The sequence below is a fragment of the Prionailurus bengalensis genome, chromosome A2 (assembly GCF_016509475.1).
Source record: "Prionailurus bengalensis isolate Pbe53 chromosome A2, Fcat_Pben_1.1_paternal_pri, whole genome shotgun sequence".
NCBI lineage: Eukaryota > Metazoa > Chordata > Mammalia > Carnivora > Felidae > Prionailurus > Prionailurus bengalensis.
In genome coordinates, this window is record NC_057348.1 from 139,572,051 (window position 1) to 139,598,611 (window position 26,561).

The following is a 26,561-nucleotide window of genomic DNA, read 5'->3' on the forward strand; positions in this document are numbered from 1 at the left end:
GCTCAGAAAGACTTCCTTAACCATCGCCACCTGCTCCACTGTGCAGTCCTCCAAATAAGTTCCATTGTGTCATATTTGCATAGGATTATATTCCTTTCCTTCAAAGCACTTACCTAGTTTGTAATTATATGATCCTAGGTGCTGAGCTGTTAATGCCTAGCTCCTCTGCTTTAGACAACAAATGCCATTTGCTACAGCCACGTCTGATTTTAGTCATCATTTCAACCCCAGTACCTGTGCAGCACTTAGCACAGAGCAGAGCTCAAAATTATTTGTTGATTTAATAAAGGACACCATATACTTTATTCTGGACAATCCTCAAAGGACTATGAGGAGAGCCACAGTATTTGGATGACCAAGTTTTCTTTCTTTTTTTTTTTTATGTTGTGCACATGCATGCGCGAGAGAGAGAGAAAGTGGGGGAGAGGCAGAGAGAGGCAGAGAGAGGCAGAGAGAGAGAGAGGCAGAGAGAGGCAGAGAGAGAGAGAGAGAGAGAGAGAGAGAGAGAGAGAGAGGCAGAGAATCCCAATTACACTCTGCACTGTCAGCTTGGAGCCCGATGTGTGGTTCGAACTCACAAACCTTAAGATCATGACTTGAACCAAAGTTGGCCATTTAACCAACTGAGCCACCCAGGTGCCCCTGGATAACCGAGTTTTCTTGACAGTATATTTTGCTTTGTTAAATGTAGAACAGAAACCAGATCAGGAATGGGGTTTCCTGAATCACCGCCACACTGGACAACTAAACAACACGCATGTACAACAGCTCTAGATCAGACTGTCAATGATACAAAAATATGCAAAAATTTTCATATTTACGCAGGAACAGTTTTTCTGGACAATGCAACCGACTCAAGATGGCGGAGTGGGATAATCACCTGAATCTGAAAGCCACTTCGGTATTTAAAAATACGACGTGTGTAAAATAATATGGTCATTTTAGCCTATTTATAGTGGTGAAGATTCTAAAACAAGTGAATATCTACATATTAGAACTGTCAGAGGTAATAAACACATGGACACACGTTAAGTGTGTTTACCTGAGACTACTACTGTTCATCTCTTACCCAATCTCTGAATCAGCAAATGGTGAAAAGGAGGAAGTTTCTTTAGGCAAAAGTTGTTAATGAGTAACAGGTGTGTCTTAAGCTTTGCAGTGACTGAATTAAATCATTTTGTTGTATTTTTTCACTTGTCTGTTGGGATATACTTTTATTTATCCTACCATCATTGCACCTGTGTCCTGCATAAGTAGAGAATTACAACAGAATACTTTGCAAGAAGTAACTGTTACATGACTACTTGAGTAGTAACCATAATTTTCTCTAGGAGGTAAATCTCCAATAGATCTTTTTATTCACCAAAGTCTTCCCTGACATAAAAAACTGAAAGACTGAGGCAAAGACTATTTATACACATTGTTAAACTAAATACTAACTTCAGTTGAGAAAGGTAGTTTACTTCCAATTTCCATTCTAATACCTCACAAACATTAAGTTCACCAAATATGTCTGATATGTTTGAACTTAAGATGAATCACAGCATTTAACTGTGAACTTGTATTCCAATTTAATTAGGGAAGATACATTTGTCACTTTTTTTTTTAAATTTTTTTTTTCAACATTTATTTTTGGGACAGAGAGAGACAGAGCATGAACGGGGGAGGGGCAGAGAGAGAGGGAGACACAGAATCGGAAACAGGTTCCAGGCTCTGAGCCATCAGCCCAGAGCCCGACGCGGGGCTTGAACTCATGGACCGCGCGATCGTGACCTGGCTGAAGTCGGACACTTAACCGACTGCGCCACCCAGGCGCCCCGGTCACGTTTTTCAATGGAAGCATACAGAACTTGTGGCAAAGCCAGACTTCACATCTTAACATTTGTTTTTAGAAGAGAATAATATAGTTTAGAAGACAAAATATTATCTGGGCCCTTGACCTCCAAAATCATGTGTTTACAAAATAGAGTTTAGATATTTAATTATTTTGCGATTACAACTTTCTTAATTACCTACAATGCATACATTTTTAGCTGTCACTTGTTAATCCTTACTTCCATATGCCAAAGAAGTAAGCAATGTGGGTGGAAAGTTTCTAAGTGAAAACAAGCACCGTTGTATATTTGGCTAAATAAAAATTTTCTACCTTTGCTACAAAGATGTGTTTTTGAAAAATACCTTCATACGTAAAAAATTAGAGTATCATGATAACTTTAAGAAATGTTAAAATTCCAGCTCAAATTGAAGGGGTGTTTCCCCTAGATAATGCATGATTTATAGAGATTTTAATATATAGTGTTTTTGTCACCGTACCAATATTCCAGATATGTGAGATGAGATGTCGATGTTAAATTATTTGCAATTTGTGAAGGGATATGTGGGACACAGAGAGTGATCTGTACAATGTCACTTAGACTGTATTTAACTGTGCAGTGGGTGGAAATTAGGGTAACAATTGCTCCCAGCTGCTATTAAGTCCAGACTCACTTTTAACTTTTTTCTGCATGAACACTAGAAGACAAGTCAGTGTGTACCTAGTTTTATATGCATATCTAATTTTTGTTAATCAGTATTTCCCCTATATATTGTCATCAACGCTTACTTAATAGATTCAAGAGAATACTATTGTCAGTTATTAAAGGTCAAATACTCCATCAAATAGAGGTCAGTCGCAGAGCCAGATGCTGAGGGTGCAATGCTGAATAAGACCTGGGCTCTATCTTGGGGGGGGCAGACAGCTTTTGAGCAGCAGCAAATAGAGGCAACTATATTTGGGGGACAGAGCACACACACTGTTCAGGAAGCCTGTTGAGGAAAGTGAGGGCAGGGGGTTCAGGACCTCTACACAGAGGAGAGCCCCCCAAACCTTCCTGAGGGTAGGCAGCTAGGTACAAATGAAAGGCAGGCAGTCCATGTACAAGGAGAGATAGTGGTTCTCCCCAGAAATGGTTCCTCCTCCTGCTCAGGGCATTTAAATATGTGTATGGGCAGAGGCTATGAAAGCTAAATTACCTATAATGCAGTTCCACTGATGAAAACCGCTCCCACAAAATGCAACCAAATGCCTGGAAACACTGTGACCGGCAAAAAGAGGTAGGGTGGAGAAGTAAGTGGAAGTCAGGTAAACGCAGAGTCTTTCATGCCAGACTTCTTCACGAAGGCAAAGGGAAGTCACTAAAAAATGTCAAGGGGAATGACATAATCTGACCTGTGTTTTAGCAACTGGACTGCAGTGGGGGCAAGCAGGAAGGCCGGGAGACCAAATACAGGCTCTTGAAATCAAGTTAGCAAAGGCTGAACCCATGTGCTGACAATGAAGATGTGGAAAGGGAAATAGTTTCGTTGGGCATGGAGGAGGCATACCAGACAGGATTTTAGATGTGGGGATTGGAAAGAGGAAGAAGTGTGGAACACCCAAGCTTCTGGCTTAGGCGCCTCTGTAGATGGAGTGACCACACACTGAGATGGTAAACAGAAAGAAGGAGTGTTAAAAGTAAAAATAAGTGTTTCTATTTTGAATGTGAATTTCAGGGTCTGTAAGATATCCGAATGAAGATATCCAGACAGAAGGATATGCCATCCAGAACCAATCGGGTGAACTAAAAAGTGGATTCTGTCCTTTGCAGAATTGCTTTCAGCAACAGCCTTCTGAATCCGAAAGCTATTTTTCTTTGTATTCTATCACAAGGGTTGGCCCGCCATGAAAGTTTCTTTCAGAAGAAACAACACCACACACAATATGAATTACTCACATATTAACGTAATGCAGAATAAATTGTTATATGTCTCCTATCTAATAAAAGAGAGTGATTATATTCCACTGGGAAGCTCTTGCTCATCCACACCATATGGATAAATATTTCTACATCAGATGAATTATCCTCCTTGTAATATATCTTAATTTACATAAGTGGTGCTATAAAACTGAAAAATTTTGATCAATTTATAAGAATAGGACATTTGAGTAGTACATCTTTGGATTGGTTTTAAGAAAAGAATGATTGTAAAATGGATGTACACTTTGCGTCCAGGCCATCACAGCTACATGATGGCAAGAAAGCAAACAACAGAAAATAGCTAAGTAAAGGAATTAGCCTCTTTGTGAACAGAAAGAGCAGCCCCATGGAGTCAAAGCAACAAAGCCAAGCTCAGCTTGGTGTAAACAAGCTTTGTCTTTTTAAAGATCCCACCAACTGAGGGAAAACAGCCAAAGGTCACTGGCGAGGTTGGGGACCTTCTCTGAAAAACTAAGCCATGAAACATTCAGATAGGCCCAAGAAAATATTAATGATGAAATTTTCATGTAATCAACCAATCTGTCTGATTATGGGAGAAACAGGGTCCATCTGTCAGTAAGTCTCATCACAAAAGTGACTAATCGCATTAAGTCCACAAACCTGTTCTGAGCCTTCCAGAAATAGTTGTGCAATTTTAATGAGTTTGCCACAGAATTCAAGTCCCTGAGTCTAAGCCATTTATAATTCTAGTCCCATTATAAGTAGGATGTGTGCTTAAGGGAGGAGCTCCGCATAAATACGTAAATCCACCAAAATCTAGCTATGGCATGAATTTATTTGGAGCTGAATTAAAAAAAAAAATGTGTATCTGTTTTGGTCCTACATACCCCGGGTCCCGTTTATTAAAAGAACAACAACAGGCCTCCCTCTTAGCAGATAGTTCCACAGCCTCCTCCGGGAACCCAGCATTGTAGAGCAAACAGGAAAATGGGGTGACCTGAAACACTGGCCCCTATGTAAAAATAAGTAATCAGATGCAAACATTTCCAATTTTTAAAGGGAAGCTACAGGAAAAGTTGTCTAGTGTTGACATGAATGTTGACCTTCAGCTACTGATTTTAAGAAAAACACAAGATTCTACTTTAGGAACACAGTTTTTAAATGTGGAACACGATAGGTTAAGTTTTTATATCCCGAAGATTATATTTGTTATACATTAATTCATGTTTTTCCTAGACATTTACCCTATTTAAATGTGAAGCAATACAGGGTATGAAAATAAGAAAAATGCAGAAGACTTTGTCTCTACCTCTTGGCAGAGCTATGTAAAATTTGTGTTTTTTTCACATGCAAATATTAAAATTTTTAAAGATTCTTATGAGAATTTGCCAAATTCAATATGATCCAAATGTTGCCATCTGCCAGCAAAGCTATATTATGGCAAAAAGAGGAAAATTAAACATTAGAACACAGTGAAAAGCTCAAAAACTTTGCTCCAGGTAAAATTTTGCTATTTTATAAAAGCCAAAAGATATCAAATCTTTGCCAACCAAATCCATCTTGCATTTTATATAATAAGGAAATCTGAGCCAAGGTAACAAAAGCGTTGTCTAAAAATTGACTAATGATTCACTTATTTCTTTTGCCAAATTTACCATCACTATGGCTTCTTTGGTGGTCTCTTAAGTCAATGAAATCTTTTCTGAGAAAAAAGAAATTTAAAAATAGGCTTGTCTCCCAAACTTTCAAAACTCTCTTTAAATAATGTGATGTCATTACCTGTCCAGCAGTATTTCTAGAGCCTACAGGTTTAATTTGGAAGCTATGGAAGATGTAGTAGTGTAAAAAATTAAAACTCACCAATCTGCCCCCCCCACCATTAAGTTTACAGAAGACTTATTCTTTTCTTAAAACAAAACTTAAGAAAAAACAAAGTCATATATTCCAGTAATAGGGTTCCTATATTTAAAAAGTTCTTCAAGGGGCGCCTGGGTGGCGCAGTCGGTTGAGCGTCCGACTTCAGCCAGGTCACGATCTCTCGGTCCGGGAGTTCGAGCCCCGCGTCGGGCTCTGGGCTGATGGCTCGGAGCCTGGAGCCTGTTTCCGGTTCTGTGTCTCCCTCTCTCTCTGCCCCTCCCCCGTTCATGCTCTGTCTCTCTCTGTCCCAAAAATAAATAAACGTTGAAAAAAAAATTTTTTTTAAAGTTCTTCAAATTTCATAGAGTAGGAACAACTACCATGAATAATGAGTCTTACTCTGCCTAAGTTCCCTGATAATTGTCAGTATGTTACACAATGTATTTAATGTATCCCCCCCCTTCCTTCTAAACAAGCTTCAAAATTGTGATTTTTAAAAAAATTATATAAATTTAAAAATAACTTATTATTCTTCATAAATTAGTAACGAAAAAAATCTTAAAATAGGAAAGTCACCGTCTTGATACATTAATAAAAGTGCTTTGGTAGGGGAAGAAAAGGTCACTTCCATGGTTGGAGCAGAAATTTCCTCAAATAAATTGTGCAACCTATGGATAGATACAGGGGGATACAGATATGTGGGATACAGAGAAGACTCAAAATCAGAAGCAAAAGAGGAGACATTACAACTGATGACACATAAATAAAATCATGTAAAAGACTACTACAATTAATGCCAACAAACTGAACAGCCTAGAGGAAATGTGTAAGTTCTTAGAAACATACAAGACTGATTCATGAAGAAATAAAATATCTGTTCACACCTATAACTAATAAGGAGATTGAATGAGTAATAAAAAACCTGCCAACAAAGAAAAGCCCAGGATCAGATGGCTTCACCGGTAAATTACACCACAATTTAAAAAAAGAATTACTAATCACTTCTCAAACTCTTCCAAAAAACTGAAGAGAACATTTTCAAACTCATTTTAAAAAGCTAGCATTATCCAGATACCAAAGCCAGACAAAGACCATTAAGAAAAACTACAGGCCAGTATCTTTGACATATATAGATACAAAAGCCCTCCACAAAATACTGGCAAAATACAACCAACAAGGCCATTAAAAGGACCATACACCATGACCAAGTGAGTTTATTCCTGGGATGCAAAAAAAATGGTTCAACATCTACAAATTAATGGGACACACCATAGTGAGAGAAGAGTAAAAACCATATAATCATAACCACTGATGCAGAAAAAAGCATTTGACAAAATTCAACACCCTTCATGATAAAAATCTCTGAAAAAATTAGGTATAAAAGGAATTTAACTCAGTATAATATAGGCCATATACAATAAGTCCACAGCTAACATCATACGCCATGGTGAAAACCAGAAAACCTTTCTTCTAAGATCAGAAACAAGGCATATAATATAATCCCTATCAAAATTCCATAGCATTTATAAAAAATAAAAAATCCTAAAAATCAAATAGAATCACTACATACCTTGAATATTCAAAGCAATTTTAAAATGAAATTTATTGTCAAATTGGTTTCCATACAACACCAAGTGCTCATCCCAAAAGATGCCTTCTTCAATGCCCATCACCTACCCTCCCCTCCCTCCCACACCCCATCAACCCTCAGTTTGTTCTGTTTTTTTTTTTTTTTAACGTTTATTCATTTTAGACACAGAGAGAGACAGAGCATGAATGGGGGAAGGTCAGAGAGAGAGGGAGACAAAGAATCTGAAATAGGCTCCAGGCTCTGAGCTCTCAGCACAGAGCCCGATGCGGGGCTCGAACTCACAGACCGCGAGATCATGACCTGAGCCGAAGTTGGTCGCCCAACTGACTGAGCCACCCAGGCGCCCCTGTTCTCAGTTTTTAAGAGTCTCTTATGTCAAAGCAATCTTAAGAAAGAAAGAAGTTTAGGTAACACACTTCTTGATTTCAAATTACAAAGCTAAATAATTACATCAATAGGATACTGGCCTAAAAAGATGGAGATCAATGAAACAGAACAGGGAGCCCTGACATACCGACACATCTACAATCAAATAATCTTTAACAAGAGTCCCAAGAACACACAATGGGAAAAAAAAGGTAATCTCTTTAACAAATAGGGCTGGGAAAACAGAACAGCTGCATGTAAAACAATCAAATTAGACCCTTACCTTACACCATATACAAAAATCAACTCAAAATAAATTAATGATTTAAATGTAAGATCTGAATCCTTAAAACTTCTAGAAGAAAACAGTAACGTTTCGGGACATTGGTCTAAGTAATTATTTCTTAGATATGATGCTAAAAAAGCACAAGCCACAAAGCAAAAATAGCAAAGTGAAAGTATATCAGACAAAGCTCTGTACAGCCAAGGAAACAATCAACACAGTGAAAAGGCAACCTATGAAATGCGAGAAAATATTTGCCAGCCTTATATCCGATATTAATAATTTTGGTTAATATCCAAAGCATACAGAGAGTACAACCCAATAGCAAACACAAAAAACAAACCAATTAGAAAATGGGAAAAGGACTTAAACAGACATATCTCTAAGCAAGATCCACAAATGACCAAAGGTACATGAAAAGTAATAATCAGGGAAATCAGTTAATAATCAGGGAAACGCGAGGCAAAACTGCAGTGAGAGATCACGCACAGCTGTGAGGATGGCTATTAATCTAAAACACAGAGAAGTGCTGGTGAGGATATGGAGAAACGGAAACCCTCAAAGCGCCATTGGTGGGAATACAAAATGGTACATTCAGTATGGACAACAGTATGGGGGTTCATCAAAAACTTAAAAAAAATAGAATACCATACCATCCTACTTCTGGGTATATACCTAAAAGAATTTTAAATCAGGATCTCAAAGAGATACCAGTACTCCCATGCTTGTTGCGTCATTATTCACCATAGTTAAGCTATGGAACAACCTCAATGCATTATCAATGGATGAATGGATAAAGAAGATGTGGAAAATTATTCCACCTGGGAAAAAGAATGAAATCGTGCCACATGTGACAACAGGGATGAACCTCAAGGGCATTATACTAGGTAAAACTAGATAGTCACAAAAGGACAAAAAAAAAAAAAAAAAAAAAAAAAAAAGCATGATTCCACTTACAGGAGCTATCGAAAATAGTCAAACTCCTGGAATCAGCAGTAAGGTGGTTGCCAGGGACTGCAGGGGAAGGGGACCTGAGGAGGTGCTGTTCAGGAAGTAAAAGGTTTCAGTTCTAGGAGATGAACAAATTCTAGAGATCTAGTGAAAAACATTTTGCCCACGGTAAACAATACTATATTTTACACTTAAAAATTTAAGAAAGGAGATCCTATGTTGTGTCCTTACCACAATAACAAATTTCACCTGCAAATAATGTCCATTGTCATCCTATTACAACTACCGCAATTGTATTTCATAGTCACTTAACTGAAAATTTATATAGTAATGCATATATACATAAATGTACACAATACAGATACTACTCCAAAATGAGTATTTTTGTCTAGGAAGGCATATATATATAAGGATTCATCAGAATGAATATAAAAGTGTAAATACATTATAATATGTTGTATTAACATTTCACTGTATTTAAAAGTAAAAAAAAAAAAAAAGTGCTTTAATAAAGAAAAGACCACCCTGAGATCAATCCAGGTGCAAACCTTCCCCCAGTTCAAGTGGTCTTGGAGCAGTCCTCAGATTTCCTGGACAGAGGAAAGTCAAAGGAAGCACCGTGCTCTCACGTGCAGAGGCCTCGCGGAGCATGGCACTCCTGACTCCTACTTACCTTGCATCTCAGTCACCGAGGCCCTTTAAACACTCTAATTTACAGAAACAACCTCCCGTATTCCCTTCTTACCCTGAGGGCCCACAAAGGATTCCAAGATATTTTTACAAACTGTTTCAGATTTCCCTATAGCTGATACAATCCCAGTAATAAAGGGTTGCATTGAATTTAGGATTATCCTTTCTTTGGCTGATCCACACATCAATTGTAGTGGGAGCTCCCAGCTGCATTTCAATTCCACAGCTGCAATACAAGTCACAGTTGAGTGCCCCGCACATAATGTATTAACACGGTGCCAACATGGAAGACATGGCTGCAAAGTTACTGTCAACAGTTGCAGAATGCTCTGATGCACAGTGCTAGCAATCCTTTGACAGCTGCATTTTACCAGAGAAGATACAAATCTTCAATGACATCAACTGAGAAACAAAACCAGTGCTGATAGTAAATATCTGACAACCAAAGAATGCGGTCCCTTCGTAACTGACACCAGGCCATTATTCATATTGAAAACTGCCTACATTTGATTGAAAGTAACTCTCAAATCTTGAAAAGATGGTTATGGGGTTCTTACCAAATAAATATTACATGACAATAAAAAACACCAACCGAAAATCTCAGGCAGGACGGACTCAGAAGACACAAGCAAATTTCACTTCATCAAATAAATTTCTTTCATATTGTCAGAAGCACTCAATCCTTCATCAAGTGTGAGCCCCCTCCTGCTAATTCTCTGGACTTTCAAACAGGATGCTAAGAGAGCACATACACATGTTTTAAAGAAAGAAACATCAACAACTCCAGTGACAAGCACACGAAACAAAGGGTCAAAGAAAAAAAATAGTATATGGGGAGAGGTAAAAGCAGAAGAGCATGACTGAGTGTTCCCACCTGCATTCTCTCAATTCACAATCCTTGATACAAGCATATTACCCCCATTTCACCAATCAGGACACACACACTGAAAGAGATTTAACTAGCCATGATAACATGGCTCATCTGTGACAAATCTGGAGATTTATATTCTGGTCTCATTCTTTTCCTTAAAGCCATGTTGCCCTGATAAACGTCCACTATAATCACTGTGAAATTAACATTTTAAAAGTCTCAAAATCTGATTTAAAAACTCTACTTCCTGTTTAAAATATTTGAGAGAGAGGGAGACAGCGTGTGAGAGGGGGAGAGGTAGAGAGAGAAAGGAACAAGATGCAAAGTAGGTTCTGCACTGACAGCAGTAAGCCTGACACGGGGCCAGAACCGACGAACCGTGAAATCATGACCTGAGCTAAAGTCGGACGCTCAACTGACCGAGCCACCCAGGCACCCCTAAAACCTCTATCTCCTCAACTCTTACTTCCAATATAGGCCTTTCTATTTTTAATTATTATAATTCCCAGTCATTTCTGAAAATATGAACTTATTTACCACTTCACATTAAATATTATTCAATTAGGTTTCCTAAAATGTCTTCTCTACTTACTGATATCACCATTCTTTTTTTTTTAAGTTTATTTTCAGAGAAAAAGAGAGAGAGTGACTATGAGTGGGGGAGCGGCAGAGAGAGAGGGACAGAGAGAATCCCAAACAGGCTCTGCACAGTCAGTGCAAAGCCAGATGTGGGGCTCGATCCCACGAACCATGAGATCATGACCTGAGCCAAAATGAAGAGTTAGAAGCTCACTGACTGAGCAGCCCAGGCGCCCCTCATCATCATTCTTCTTCATCCACTGATTGTTCTAAGGGTCCTGGCAAATCGTTTGAAGGTGCTCCTCCTCCCCCCAGCTCCTCACAGCAGTCTTCGAAGTAGTGTCCCAAGGGAAGAGTAGTCCTATGTTGTACCACTAGACAGCGCTCTGGTCTGGGTGAAGATCTGTACCAGCAGCAGTGCAGGTGGGCCCCAGGGGTATCTCCTAGACTGCCAAGCAGAATTCTCGATATAAGGACAGCAGAGACTAAGAACAAAGACATTCTTTCGACTGTATAAGTTTGCATCTAAAACACAACAACGTCTTCTGACCTAGGACTTAGTCTGGCTCTAATACAGGGCACACTGTAAAGAAGCAGCCTTCGCATTTTCTCTCCCGTAATTCCTAAAAGAATTTTAAAAAAGTATACACCCATTTTCAATTTCATATGTAGAAATTTGAAATATACATTTAAAGGGCTACAAAGGGTCTAATTCCTGGCACTGTAAACGTTGCCATTTAACAAAAATGTGATGTCATTCTTAAGTGGATTCAATGCAATCTATCATAGCAAGATAATCCTACCACCACCCATTTTAAAAACATCTGCACACCTCTTTAATAGAATTGCAACATTTCATTTTACTTCAAGATCCCACTTTGATTCCCTTTATCCCCTCACAAATTTAGAATTTTATTCTACTGTAATATATTTTAACACTTGAACATGCTTTACTGAGGATCCTAATTATCTGTGCTAAATTATATATAATTTTTATTTTCTTTGATAAGGTCCTCTGTAAAGGCAGTATATATATTAATATGTATAATGGTGTGTCTATAAAGATACCTATTTATATAAAAATATATAGATTTATCTTCTTCAGAAACATACCTCAATATAAAAGCCATAGATGACATGCCCATGGCTAACTTCACACTCAACAGTGAAAAAACACAAAACTTTTCCTCTAAGATCACAAACAAGGCAAGGGTGCCCACTCTTTCCACTTACATTCAACAGAATATAGGAAGTCTAAGAGAGAGACCTAAGCCAGAAAAGAAGTAAAATGGTCTCTGTAGAAAACATGATCTTACATATAGAAAGCCCTAAAGACTCCACCCCCTCCCCAAAACCTGTTAAAAGTAATGAATAAATCCAGGATATAGAAATTACCATACAAAAATCACTTGCATTTCCACATGCTAACAACAAGCTCTGCATAAAGGGCATTAAAAAAAAACAATCCCACTTACAACAGCGAGTACAATACGTAAGAATAAATTTAACTGAAAATGTGGACAATCTGAACACTGAAAACTCTAAGATGCTAACGAAAAGAACTGCAAAAAACACAAAGCTATCCCATGTTTGTTAATTGGAATAGTATTGTTAAAATGTCTATTCTACCCAAAGTGATCTACAGAGTTCGATGCAATCCCCATCAAATTTCCCATGGCATTTTTCAAAGAAGTGAAAATAAATCCTAAAATTAGTTTGGAATCACAAAAACCCTTGAATAGCTAAACACAATCTTGAGAAAGAAGAACTAAACTGGAGGCATCACACTTCCTGATTTCAAATAATATTACAAAGCTATAGGGGCACCTGGGTGGCTCAGTCAGTTAAGCATCCAACTTTAGCTTAGGTCACGATCTCGCGGTCTGTGAGCTCGAGCCCCGCATCGGGCTCTGGGCTGATGGCTCAGAGCCTGGAGCCTGCTTCCCATTCTGTGTCTCCCTCTCTCTCTCTCTCTGCCCCTCCCCCATTCATGCTCTGTCTCTCTCTGTCCCAAAAAATAAATAAACGTTAAAAAAAATTAAAAAAAATATTGCAAAGCTATAGTCATCAAAACAATATAGTATGGTCATGAAAGAAGACACAGATCAAGGGAGCAGAATAGAGAGCCCAGAAATAAATCCATGCACATGCGTTCAACTGATTTTTATCAAAGGTACCAAGAACATACAATGGGAGAGAATGGTCTCTTCAATAAATGGTGCTGGGAAAACTGGATATCCGTGTTCATATACAAAAAATAAACTCAAAATGGATTAAAGACTTAAACATAATCTCTGAGACCACACAACTCCTGAAAGAAAATGCAGAAGAAAAGCATCCTGTTTTAGCAAGGGATTTTTGGACTACACCAAAAACACAGTCAACAAAAGCAAAAATCAAACTAAAAACTTTCTGCACAGCAAATAACCAACAAAAAGAAAAAGAAACTTTTGGAATATTTGCAAAGTATACATCTAATAAAGGATTAATCTAGAATATATAAGGAATTCCTACAACTCAGTAACAAAACTCAGATACCTATTAAGGGGTAAAGGACCTGAACATTTTTTCAATGAAAACCTATAAACGGCCAATAGGTATATGAAAAGATGCTAAATATCACTCATCATTAGGGAAATGAGAATCAAAACCACAATGAGATATTACCTCACATCTACTAGGATGGCTATTATCAGAAAGTCAAAGATAACAAGTATTGATGAAGATGTGAAGAACATTTGCATTTTGGTGAGAACATAAACTGGTACAACTGTTTTATGGAAAACAGTGTGGAGATGCCTCAAAAAATTAAAAATAGAACTACCACATGATCCATCAATTGCACTTCTGAGTATATACCCAAAGGAAATAAAATCATTTTTTTAAAAGTTTATTTCTTTTTTTGGGGGGGGGGGGGTGCGGGTAGAGACAGAATCCCAAGCAGGCTCTGCACGGTCAGTGTGGAGCCCTATGCAGGGCTCACACTCATGAACCAAGAGATCATGACTTGAGCCAAAATCAAGAGTCAGATGCCTAACCAACTGAGCCACCCAGGCACCCCCAAATCACTTTAAGTTTGTTTATTTTGAGAGAGAGCGGGCATGCACAAGCAGAGGAGAGGCAGAGAGAGAGGATCTCAAGCAGGCTCCACACTGTCAGTTCAGAGCCCAACACGGGACTCAAACCCACCAATTATGAGATCCTGACCTGAGCCAAAATCAAGAACTGGATGCTTAACAGACTGAGCCACCCAGGTGCCCCTAAAAACCACTATTTTGAAGAGAGATCTGCACGCCTATGTTCACTCCAGTGTTCTTCAGAGTAACCAAGATATGGAAACAACCTAAGTGCTCATCAATAGCTGAATGGCTGAAGAAAACACGGTATATGCATACAATGGGGTATCATGCAGCCTTAAAAAAGAGAGAAGTCCTGTCACTTGCAACAACATGTAGGAACCTGGAGTGTAGTTTGCTAACTAAGCCACACGCAGAATAACAAATATTGCATGATCTCTTATACATAGAATCTAAAAAAAAAAAAAAAAAAAAAAAAGGTCAAACTCATAGTAATAGCACAAGAATGGTGGTCATCAGAAACTGTAGGGTGGAAGAAATGGGGAGATATTAATCAAAGGGTACAATGTGTCATATATGAGTAAGTTCTCAAGAACTAATCACAATATGGTGACTACAGTTTATAATGTACCGTATAGTCGATATCTGCTAAGAGTAACTAGATCTCAACTGATCTCATCACACATATAAAAGGTAACTATGGGATATGAAATATGTTAATTAGTTTGATTATGATAATCATTTCATAACACATACCAAAACATCATGTTGTACACCTTAAATAGTTATTTGTCAAAAACCAAGTCAAGAATTAAACCAGGAAATAAAATTCCTTCTGAATTTAATTTTTATTACAATTACTAAATAGTATTCATATGATCCAATATATGACAAGTGATTAATACAAAAAATATATTTTTTGATATATATCTCTTAATGAAATTGATAGTGTTTTTCCCCAATTAGTTGATGAATCTATCTAACCTATCTAAAGCAGTGGCCATTACTTAATTTAGATTTTCAGTATCAATTTCAATTGATCCACTTCCAGGTTACTATTTTCCTATTGTAGGCACTAAAAATAATTAGATAGACTTTATTATGGCAATTTCCATCAATTTGCTAATTTTTTATTCAAATGTCACCAACTACAGTGATTGATAAGCAAAAACTATTTTTCAATCATTTAGCAGTTCAAAATAAACCCTTCATCTTTGTTGAAAACAAAGAAATACAAGCCTCATAATCTACAGAAGGACTTATGACATCATTTGTCAATCACTTTCTCAAAACGAATCATAAATTTCCCTTTCAAATGGTGACCTAGAGGTTTTTCCACTCTAGGACAAAAATGACGGTAAGACTCAAGTTGGTCGAGAGATGTGCCTTTCCTTTGTAAAAGTCAAAGAAGAGAGCCAAGTTCCAGAAAGAACTTGCATAAAGCAGGCTATTTTCTAGAAAGAAGAGCTTTAGGAGTGAGTACGTGTGAACGAAGGAATCATATATTGATTCCATTAAAATCATACTTGTGCCTCCACATTCCTGAAGAAGTAGTCTTGTTTACCCAGAGGGTCCCCCATCTCAGGATAGCAAGGGTAGCAAGAGTCGGAAGTGTCCTTAATTCCAGTCACCAGTAAGTACAAGCAAAAGCGCTGCTCTTTAAAATATGTTTTCCAAGGAATTTCTAGAAAAATGGGAGCTTGGGATGGGAGAACAAGGGCTGGATATGCTGATCACAAGCAGGTAATAGCTCAGATGTCATACCGAGAAACCTACCGGGAGACTCTATTTTTCATATTCTGAAGGGTAAACATTCAGATTACTGAGCACTATTTGGCCATATTACTGCGGCTGGTGCTAAACAGAAACCAGGAGGTTTATGATATAGCCCCTGTCTTTCAAGTAGCTTCTACATCATGTGAGTCATCTGCAAAGGAAATTAAATGTAAGCAGGAAGAAGCTATGTGGGGGATGTTATTAAGCTCAGGGGGAAGAGAAAGATGGCAGCTACATGATGCATCATTCTAGGAAAGAATAATGCCATGTCACAAGTTGCTGGCAGCATGGGCGTCTCCAATGAACTACCCTAGAGAAAAGTTAGGTGTGGACGTAGGCCATGACAGAAGCCATTTGCTAGAAGAGAGGATTACAAGAGCACCACACACAAAAACGATGTGCCCTTTTCACCTTTTCCCCTCCTCCCAACCTCAATCCTACTCAAAAGTGGTAGAAAAAGTATATGGGCAGGCAAAACAAGAATAGTGAAAAGAACTACAGTATATTCCTCCCTCCTACAGCTTTCTGGAGGAGCTGGAAGAAAAGGAACAAGTTTTGAAATGGCATAAGTTTTGACTGAAACCTGAAAATTCTAATACCCGAACATGGTATTTAATACCTAACAACAACAAGAGCTATGCTTTCTGCCAAGATTTCTTCAAAGGATATGAAGGGAGATTCTAGTCTGTGTCTGAGAGTAATACTGGGATAAAAATTAAGTTGTTTGCTACTCACTCTCTGCCAAATTTAGCCCATCTGATACAGTGGTTACATAAATTGAATGGAATAATAATGAAAACAACTACAAAAGGTTGCTCTGAAAAAAAAAAGTCACGGATTGTAAAGGGAAGTAATTTACAAGTTGTAAATCCATCACAGAGATGTTGATAATCATAATTATATAAACTTTCTCCCAAGCTCTCTCATGGCCATTTTCCACTTTAGCTCATAGGGCCCCTTGAGCCAGCATCTGGAACCTGAATCCATCATGTTTTCCCTTTAATGTAGATGTCACTAGTTACAAGGATTGCCAAATCAGCTTCCTTTACTTCCAAATAAATTCTCAATGAATGTAATCCCTGTATTTGGCCAATGTTGGTCTCTTTAGGCTTCATTTTGTTCTGTACCAGTCACATCAGCTCAGAGAAATGTTACTTCTGGTGAATTTATTTATGTAAGCCGAAGCAAGCTCATGTTTTTCAAGATGGAAATGAGAAAAGATGGGACTCATGCCATTCTAGTGTTTACCTTTAGGTTCATTGAAAACAGGCACACTTTTTGACAGATCACATATCAATTTAGTATATTTGATCTCTGCTCTGCAAGAGTAGCAGGCTAATGAATTATATTTCAAAACTCTGACATTCCTAAATTAAGATGTAAACTACTGTTTTTAAAAAGCCTGGTTAGCTTCTTTTAGTTTCTATGCAGTCTGTACTTAATCTCTCACACACTTGTCCCAACCCCTTGATACAGATAAGCCTTCCATTTGTGGCTCTACTATTCCTTCCATAGTTTGACAGATTGTTACAATTCTGGTTCAGAATGTAGAGTTTCCAGAAATGGGTACTGGAGCCTGTATTTCTCATCATTTTCATGAGGAAGAAGAAAGTTTTGTCCTCATATCCATAAATATATTTCTCTAATAATGCACCTCATTAGTTTTTTTAATTGCTCCTTACCTTTATATTACTTTCAGAGGGTTGGGAGCAGAGACCAATTAACTTTCAAATACCTTTAATAAAAGAAATAGAGGTACCTTTAAAAACACTACGGCATGAAAGAGATACAGAAAGTATGGCAAAAACAAAACCACCCCTCCTCCCCCCCGCAAAACCAGTGCTGCTTCCATCTTTTTTATTGTGGTAAAAACATGGAGGATGACATCTGCCTTTTAAATGCTTACGTGTACAGTCCAGTATTGTTAACCGTAAGTCCAATATTAGACAGTAGGTCTCATACAATTATTCATGTTGCATAACTGAAACTTTGTATGTCTTAAAGAACAACTCCCCATTTCCCCTTCCTCCCAGTTCCTGGTTTATTTTTTTTTTAAATATTTTTAAAGTTTATTTACTTTGAGGGGCATGGGGAGAGAATCACAAGCAGGCTCCATGCTGGCAGTGCAGAGCCCTATGCGGGGCTTGATCTCACAAATTGACATCATGAGCCAAAATCAAGCTGGAAGCTTAACTAATGGAACCACCCAGGCACTTCTGGTTTGTTTCTAACAACTAATTTCCTTGCTTTTATTTTTCTGGTACCAAGATTTATCTTCACCCTCCACGGAAAATTATCAGCTTTTGTGTCTTAGGCAAAGATGGTCATTATTTATAGGCACAGTGTTACTGAGAGACTGGTGAGGACAACACAACCGACCCCTTCTCCTTTCAGTCTGTCATTCTTACGCTCTCTTTCCTTTGGGGGGGCAGGTCATGAAGGGTATGGGCTAAAACTCAAATCACCAAATGTCTGGAAATGGTAAAAAGCTACACAAGGGTAGCAACAGTGTTTATGGACCTCTATTCATAGAGAACAAAACCTTTCCTGGCTGAGAGACTATGAAAATCCATAAACAGTCTCTTTCATAACTGAAATACAGTTCACATACATTCTCTTCCCTCCATTATAAAATAAAAACTTTAACTCACTACTACTCTTTGTAAATCAAACTTGTCTATAAACACACTTTTATGAGATCTCAGATTCTATTTCCTAAGTTATGCACCAACCTCACACACTGTTTCCACCTAATTGCTGGTAGGAAATGTGAACTACAGGAATGAAATAGGCAATGACTAGAAATCTTGATTAAGTTTATTGGAAATATGGACTAAATAAGGCACTTTAATTAGTATCAGACAAAAGAATGAATTGATATCCAATACAGCAGAAACTGTTAAAGCAATAAAACATAGAAAACGTGTCTGAGGCATGATTCGCTATAATGATGGAGGAGATGAATCTCTTTCCTGTTGTGCAAGGTGAGTTCAAGACAGAAGTTACCACACTGCTGAAAAGCCGCAGTTGGCCAGCTTCAGAAGACACATCTTTAAGGTAATCTGCCCCTGGGATACACGATAAATATAAATCATTTAATTCAATTTATAAGTTAACTACGTGTTCATGAGGAAAGAGAAAAGCAGTATTTTAGCCAAATTTCCTTGCGGTCAGAGTAATAAAAAAGAGTACTGGAGGATTATTGTAATATTTTCTCACTTCTAAGCATTTAAATTCACTTGAATTGTCCACTTACATGTTTCCTATTATCAGAATCTCGTTATGAATACATCATAAATTAAATGAGAAACACCTGGGGTGCCTGGGTGGCTCAGTCGGTTAAGCCTCAGACTTGGCTCAGGTCATGATCTTGCAGTTTGTGAGTTCGAGCCTCATGTTGGGTTCTGTGCTGACGGCTCAGAGCCTGGAGCCTGCTTTGGATTCTGTGTCTCCCTCTCTCTCTCTCTCTGCCCCTCCCCTGTTCACACGCACTCACTCACACATGTGCTCTCTCTCAAAAATAAACATTAAAAAAGTTTTTTTTAATGAGAAACACCTCATGAAAACCTATTTGTGAAAAAAGTCGTTAAAATAACTTTACTGATATAAAAGTTAATTTGTTTGATTGACCAAATATTTGAGTATCAAATAAATTTTATAGAAATTATGCTACATGAAAAGGCCAGATATAAAAGACTACATGCTGCATGATTTCATTTATATGCAATGTCTAGAAAAAAAGAAAATTATAGCACTGGAGGTAGATGAGTGGCTTCCTGGAACTGGCATTTGGAAAACTAAATATGGGCATGAGGGACTTTTCGAAGTGATGGATTTTAAAACTGAACTGAGAGTGGCACCAGCTGGTAGTGGTACAAGCACATAAATTTACTAAAAATCATCTACATGACAATGGAATAGTTTTATGCTATATGAAGTTTAGCTCAACAAAACTTTTTAAAAAGATTCTGTAAAAAGAAATAACGTGGTATTCAGATTCTTAGGGCATTTGCACTCCCTCAAGATTACATGGATTACTACTGTCATAGGGCTTATGTCCCCACCCCCACTTCTCATGTTGAGGCACTAATCCTCAGTATGATGGTGTTTGGAGTTTGGGCCTCTGGGAGGGAACCGAGTTTGAATAAGGTCATGGAGGTGATGATCGCTCTCTCCACTATGTGAGGGTACAGGCAGAACTCAGCCATTTGTAAACCAGGAAGAGAGCCCTCAGCAAGAACCCCGCCTTGCTGGTGCCCTGATCTCGGACTTCTAGTTCCAGAATTGTGAGAAATAAAGGTTTGCTGTTTAAACCACGGATTCTACAGTATTTTCATTCTAGCAGCCCAACTGGAGAAGCGTGGTGCTGCTGTAACAAACAAATACCTAAATATGTGGAAGCAGCTTTGGAACTGGATCAAGGCTGGAAGAATTCTGAGGTGCATGCTGGAAGAAGCCAGTATTACAATAAAGGGACTCTAAAGGAAGTTCTGGTGAAGACTCAAAGCAACGAGAACTACAGAGGAAGCTTCTGTCTTCTTGGAGAATATATAACAAACAGAATGTTGGCAGAAAATATGGATGGTAAAAGCAATTTTGATGAGGTCTCAGTGGAAATGAGGAACAGGTTATTGGAAACCACAAGAAAGACGATCTTCATTACCAGAGGCAAAAACCTGGCTGAAGTGTGTTCATGTTCTAGTCTTTTGTGAAATGTAGAACCTTCCATGCAGTGAACCTGGAGGTTTACCTGGGGAAATGTCTAAGCCGAGGGCTAATGAGCAGCTTGGTTCCTCCTGACCGCTTGCAGTAAAAAGCAACAGTGATCAATGGATTAAAGACAGAATTATTCTGCAAAAAGGTACCAGATCATAAAGAGTTTAAAGATTCTCAACCTGTTCATAAATAAAAATTAAAAGCAGGTACAGAAGAGGACACTAAAGGTGTGGTAGACTAACCATTTGATAAGGAGGTAAGTATAGGTATGAACCCTGAACCTTGTCAACCATCCCAGCAAGAACACCACTGAACTAAAGGAGATGGAAAGAAATGAAGGAAGGCTGTTGAACTCCTCAGCCCCTACACAGATGGACCATAGATTCAGCTATGAACACATTCTAGTCTTCAAAGCAAGGGAGGAATGACTCCAGAAGTACTCAGAGATTATTAGGGCTGCCAATCCCAGCACAGGCCTTGAGTGCAACAAGCCTGTGGGACAGGGCAGGTCGGGGGGGGGGGGGGGCACACAAAGGGCTATCCCCACCCTTGGTTTCAAAGGGTAAGACCTCTTCCCAGCAGGACCTTGTGGATGGGGCCATCACTTTGGTTTCAATAGGCCAGATGGCAGGCACCAGAAGCTGCAGGGGCAAAACACCCATCACACAGGCATGAGCACTGCCTAAGTGGTTCTACAAGGCGAAGCATAGAACAAAAGAAGAGTATTCTTGAGCCTTAAGGTCTAAAGGGTTTGTTTTGCTAGCTTTTAGATTTACTTGGGGCTTGTACTCACCCCTCTATTCCTGATTTCCCCGTTTTTGAACGGGAAGATAGATTCTGTGCCTCTCCCACCACTGTTCTTGGGAAGCATATGACTTACTTGAATGTTTCACAGGTTCACAGCTGGAGGAATTTTGTCTCAGAATGAATCATAATTTGAGTTTCACTCATATCTGATTTAGATGATATTTAGATGAGACTTTGGACTTTATACTTCAGGACTGATGCTGGAATTAGTTAAATCCTTTGGGGCTGTCAGGATGGAATTAATGTGTTTTGCAGATGAAGACACGAATTTTGAGAGGCCATAGGTGAAATGTGAAGGATTGAATGTGCACACCCAAAGTTCATATGTTTAAGCTCTAATCCCTAATGTGACAGTGTCTTAAGGTGGGGCCCTTTGGAAATAACTGGATTTGGAGGAGGTCACGAGGGACCCCCATGATGGAAATGGTGCAGCTGTAAGAGGATAAAGAGATCAAAGAGCTCACTGTCTACTCTGTGATGATCTGGCAAGAAAGTGGCCTTCCGTTACCCAGAAAGAGGGCCCTCACTAAGAACCATGACCATGCCAGCACCTTGATCTTACACTTCCACCATCCAAAACTGCGACAAATAACGTCTGGTGTTTAAGCCACCCAGTATACGGCATTTCTGCTACAGTAGCCTGAACTAAGACACACAGATTAAATAAACTAAAATAGCTGACATGAAAGAGCTTCCAACCAGTGAGTGGTGACATAGTGTTGTGTTTCCAATGGGTTGAGAGTGACTTCAATTCCCTCAGTTGCTGGTGGGTGGGGGGGTGGGGCAGGACAGCATCTGAGGCTTGTATCTTCTTGCAGCTAAGAAACTACTTCCACAATTTATCATGCAAATAACACATGTCCCTGGCTCAAGGCTCCTTGATGAATGAAAATGAAGAAAACATGTGGACATTTATGGCATGCTGATAAAGTAGTGCACAGAAGGAAATTTATAGCTCTAAATGCCTAAATCAAGAAAGAAGACCTCAAAAACCTAACTTTCCACTTTAAGACACTATAAAAAGAGCCAACTAAACCTAAAAGAAAAAGGAGAAGGGAATAATGAAGATTATAATAGAAATTAATGCAAAAAAAAAAAGTATCAGTAAAGCAAAAGGTGGGTTTTTAAACATCAGAAAACATAAATTTTTAGCTAGATTGGAGTAAGAAAAAGATAGGAGATTCCAATTACTAGAATCAGAAATGAAAGAGGGAATACTTTATGGAAATAAAAAAACATTATATAACATTATAAACATTATACTTTATGGAAAAATATAAATTAACTGTATGCCAGTAAATTAGATAACTTGAATGAAATGGCCAAATTACTGGAAAGATCCCAAATACCAAAAGTGACAAGGAACAGAGGATCTGAATGAATCTATAACAAATAAAAAGACTGAATTAGTAGAGAATTATCCATAAAGGACAGCCCAGCCCCAGACAGCTTCACTTGTAAATCCTACCAAACACTTAAAGAATACCAATTCTTCATACCTTTCCAAAAAAATTCAACAAAAATAAAAACAAAGAAATGAAACCAGAGACCACCTCCAAACTCATTCTATGAGGCCAATATAAAATCAGATAAAGAATTCACAAAAAAGGATATTAGTAGACCACTCTTTCTTACATAGATGCAAAAATCCTTGACAAAACACCGGAGAAGTGAATCCAGTAACAAATAAAAAGAATTATACATCATGACCAAGTGCAAATTATGCCAGGAATGCAAGGCTGGTTTGACACCTGAAAATTAAAGAATGTAATACACCATAACAACAGGATAAAAAGCAAAAATCCCTTATGATCATCTCAACAGATGCAGAGAAATTGTTTGACAAAACCCAACACCTTTTAACGATGAAAACATTTAACAAGCTATAAATATAAAGGAACTTCCACAAATTGGTTAATAGGCATCTACAAAAACCCCAGAGAGCTAGCATTGTACTTGGTGAAAGATAGAAGCTTTCCTACTAAAATCTGGAAGAATGCAAGGAGTTATACTCCTGCCAATTCTATCCAACACTGCACTGAAGGAGAGAGGGTAATTAGGTAAATAAATAGCATCCAGATCAGGTAGAAATACAATTATCACTATTTGCAAATGACAGGATTTAAAAAAAATTTTTTTTTAACGTTTATCTATTTTTGAGACAGAGAGAGACACAGCATGAACGGGGGAGGGTCAGAGAGAGAGGGAGACACAGGATCTGAAACAGGCTCCAGGCTCTGAGCCATCAGCACAGAGCCTGACCCGGGGCTTGAACTCATGAACCGCGAGATCATGACCTGAGCCGAAGTCAGACACTTAACCAACTGAGCCACCCAGGCACCCCATGACATGATTTTATATAAAGAAAAATCTAATAAACCCAACAAAAAAACCATTAGAATAAAGTACAGCAAGGGTGCAGCATAGAAGATTAACATCTAAAAAAAATCAATTGTCTTTATATACTTAAATAATCCAAAAACAATTTCCTTTATAATAGGGTCAAAAATAATAAATTAAACCAAAGAAATTTAAAACTTAAACTTTGGAAACTATAAACTATTGTTAAAAGAAACAAAAGATCTAAATAACTAGAAAGACATTCCACGTTCATGAACAGGAAGACTCAACACTGTTAAGATTGCAATACTCTCCAAATGGACCAGATTCTACACAATCTCTGTCAGAATCTCAGCTAGAGATACCTGCAAAATCTTTGCAGAAAATGACAAATTCATCCTAAAGGTCATATGGAAATACAGAATAGACAAAATAATCTCAAAAAAGAACATTACTGGATGCTTAAAACATCATACAAGGCAAAACAAAACAAAAACCCACTTCATACAAGGCAATGGTAATCAAAATAATGTGGTACTAGCATTAAGTACATCAACGAAATACAATTGAGATTCCAGGAATAAACCCATGTATCTATCTACGGTAAAGTGATTTTCAAAAAGGTACCAAGAACACTTAATAAGAATAGTTTCTTCAGCTGAAGAATTAGACAACTGAATTGTCAAATGAAACAAGTTGAACCCTTATATCATATTGTGAACAAAACTCAACTGAAAATACATCAATGACCTAAATGTCAAAGGAAAAACTATGAATGTCTCAGGAGAAAACATGGGTATAAGTCTCTGACTTTGACTGGACACCAGATTCTTGGGTATGACACCAAAAGCACAAACAAGTATCAACAACAAAGTAAACTGAATGATAGCAAAAGACAATATCACGGAAATAAAAATACAAATCCACATAATGGGAGAAAACATTTGCAATCATATATATAAGGATTTAACATTTAGAATATACCGGTAGCTCTTCCAACTGAAAAGATAAACAGCCCAGTTAAAAAAGGAGCAAAAGACTTGAATAGACTTTCCTCTAAAGAAAATCAACAAACAGCTAATCAACAAATGCAAATATGCTCACAACTCATTAGGAGGGAAGGGTAAATGAAAGCAACATGAGATACCACTTTACCCCCACTAGAAGGACTGTGTGTGTATGTGACAAATGATAAATACTGGTGAGAATGTGAAGCAACTGAAACACATATACATTGCTGGTGGGAAAATAAAATGGTGCAAACACTGTGGGAAGCAGTTTAGTGGACCCTCAAAAATCTAAACACACAATTACTCTATAATCCAGCAATTCCACTCCTATGAATATACCTAAAACATTTGAAAACAGGAACTCAAACAGATATTTGTACAACTTTAGTTATAGCATTATTCATAGTTGCCAAAAGGTGGAAACAACCCTAGCGTCAAAAATCTAGATGAAACAAAATGTGTTTACTTTAGACTATTATTTAGCCATAAAAAGGAATGAAGTTCTGACACACGCTGCAAGATGAAAGAACCTTGAAAACATGATGTTAAGGGAAAGAAGCCAGTCACAAAGGAGCACCTATTATATGATCCTATTTATATAAAATGCCTGGAATTGGCAAATCCAGAGAGAAAGAAGGTCACTTAGTTGCTCAGGACGGGGTAATCTGAGTTTGTTAGGAAAAGGGTATAGGGTTTCTTTTTGACGTGATGAGTATGTTCTAAAATTGCTGATGGTTGCATAATTCTGTGAATATACTAACATATACTAATATAGCTGTCCTTGAAAACAGAAAACAAACTTCTCCCTTGACTCCATATGCCTGGCCAAAACTGGCCCCAATCGACTTCCTTCTATCTCCACAGCCTTCTTTTAGGTTTAGAAAATCTCTTAAAAGAGTTGTTTGCCCTCATTATTTTTACCTCATTGTCACAACTCAATGCAACTCAACTCTACTTGCCTGCAAGAGTAAATACTGCGACCTTAAATATTTGCTGTGACTAAGTCATAAAAATAAGTGCAAGCAACTGAACTAGTAAGTTCTGACAATCTACCAGGTACTAGAAGATCAAATAGGACAAGATAGCTTCCCCTTTCTCAAGGGAAAACAATACCAAATGAACAGATGAGAAACACATTGGTCTAAAAATTAAAATGAGCCAGAAGATATCTGCTCCATATTGGGTTATCTAAAAGATCTTCCCAGCAAGTGAAGTTTGTGTTAAGATTCTTAGTATCAAGGATCCAGCCATACAAAGGTAAGAAAGCAGGCAGGCAGAGGGAAAAAGCAAGTGCAATGGTAACAGGCTGAGATGTTGAAGGAACTGCATGAAGTCCAGTACTTGACCAGGGAAACCGAGGGTCAAGGTGAGGTCCCAGAGGTAATGAGGGGCGGGCTAGGGGCAGACCTGTATGGCTTTTTGTAAGGCAGGGTGAGAAGCTGCAACTTGCTTCTTCCTCCATCTCACAATACCCTGTGCACATCTGTCCTGTTACATGTCAACTTGTGTCTCTACCTTAAGCTGTGCCTGCCCTACAGAGAACGAAAGGTTTTATTTACCACTATCTAACCAGTGCCTAGCCAGGATCTGAACTGATGTCTCCTGTATGATTAGTCCCATCATCATGCTGTGATAAGACAAAAATCCTAAATCCTGAGGAAGGAAAAACAAATTCTTTTCTATAGGCAGTGTACAAATGAAAGCCAGGCAATTTTCACTCAAATTCCTCAGACTAGCCTGGTTATTTCTACCAGAGACTGTGATGTTTCCCAAGTTTCAGTCAGTTAAAAAGAACATCTTCCAAACTTAATTAAACTCATTTCCACAATCTGAAACATAAAACTGCCAGCAGAAAACAGCTTTAGCTTCTCTGATTACTGTATGGTTGTCATTAACTGCTTCTCTACCTA

General features: G+C 38.1%; 1 protein-coding gene across 19 annotated transcripts in view; it reads right to left on the bottom strand.

The window, feature by feature from the left end:
• CADPS2 (calcium dependent secretion activator 2) overlaps nt 1–26,561 on the bottom strand; it is a 540,583-nt gene that overhangs the window by 289,595 nt on the left and 224,427 nt on the right. The gene's annotated exons all lie outside the window — the stretch shown is intronic.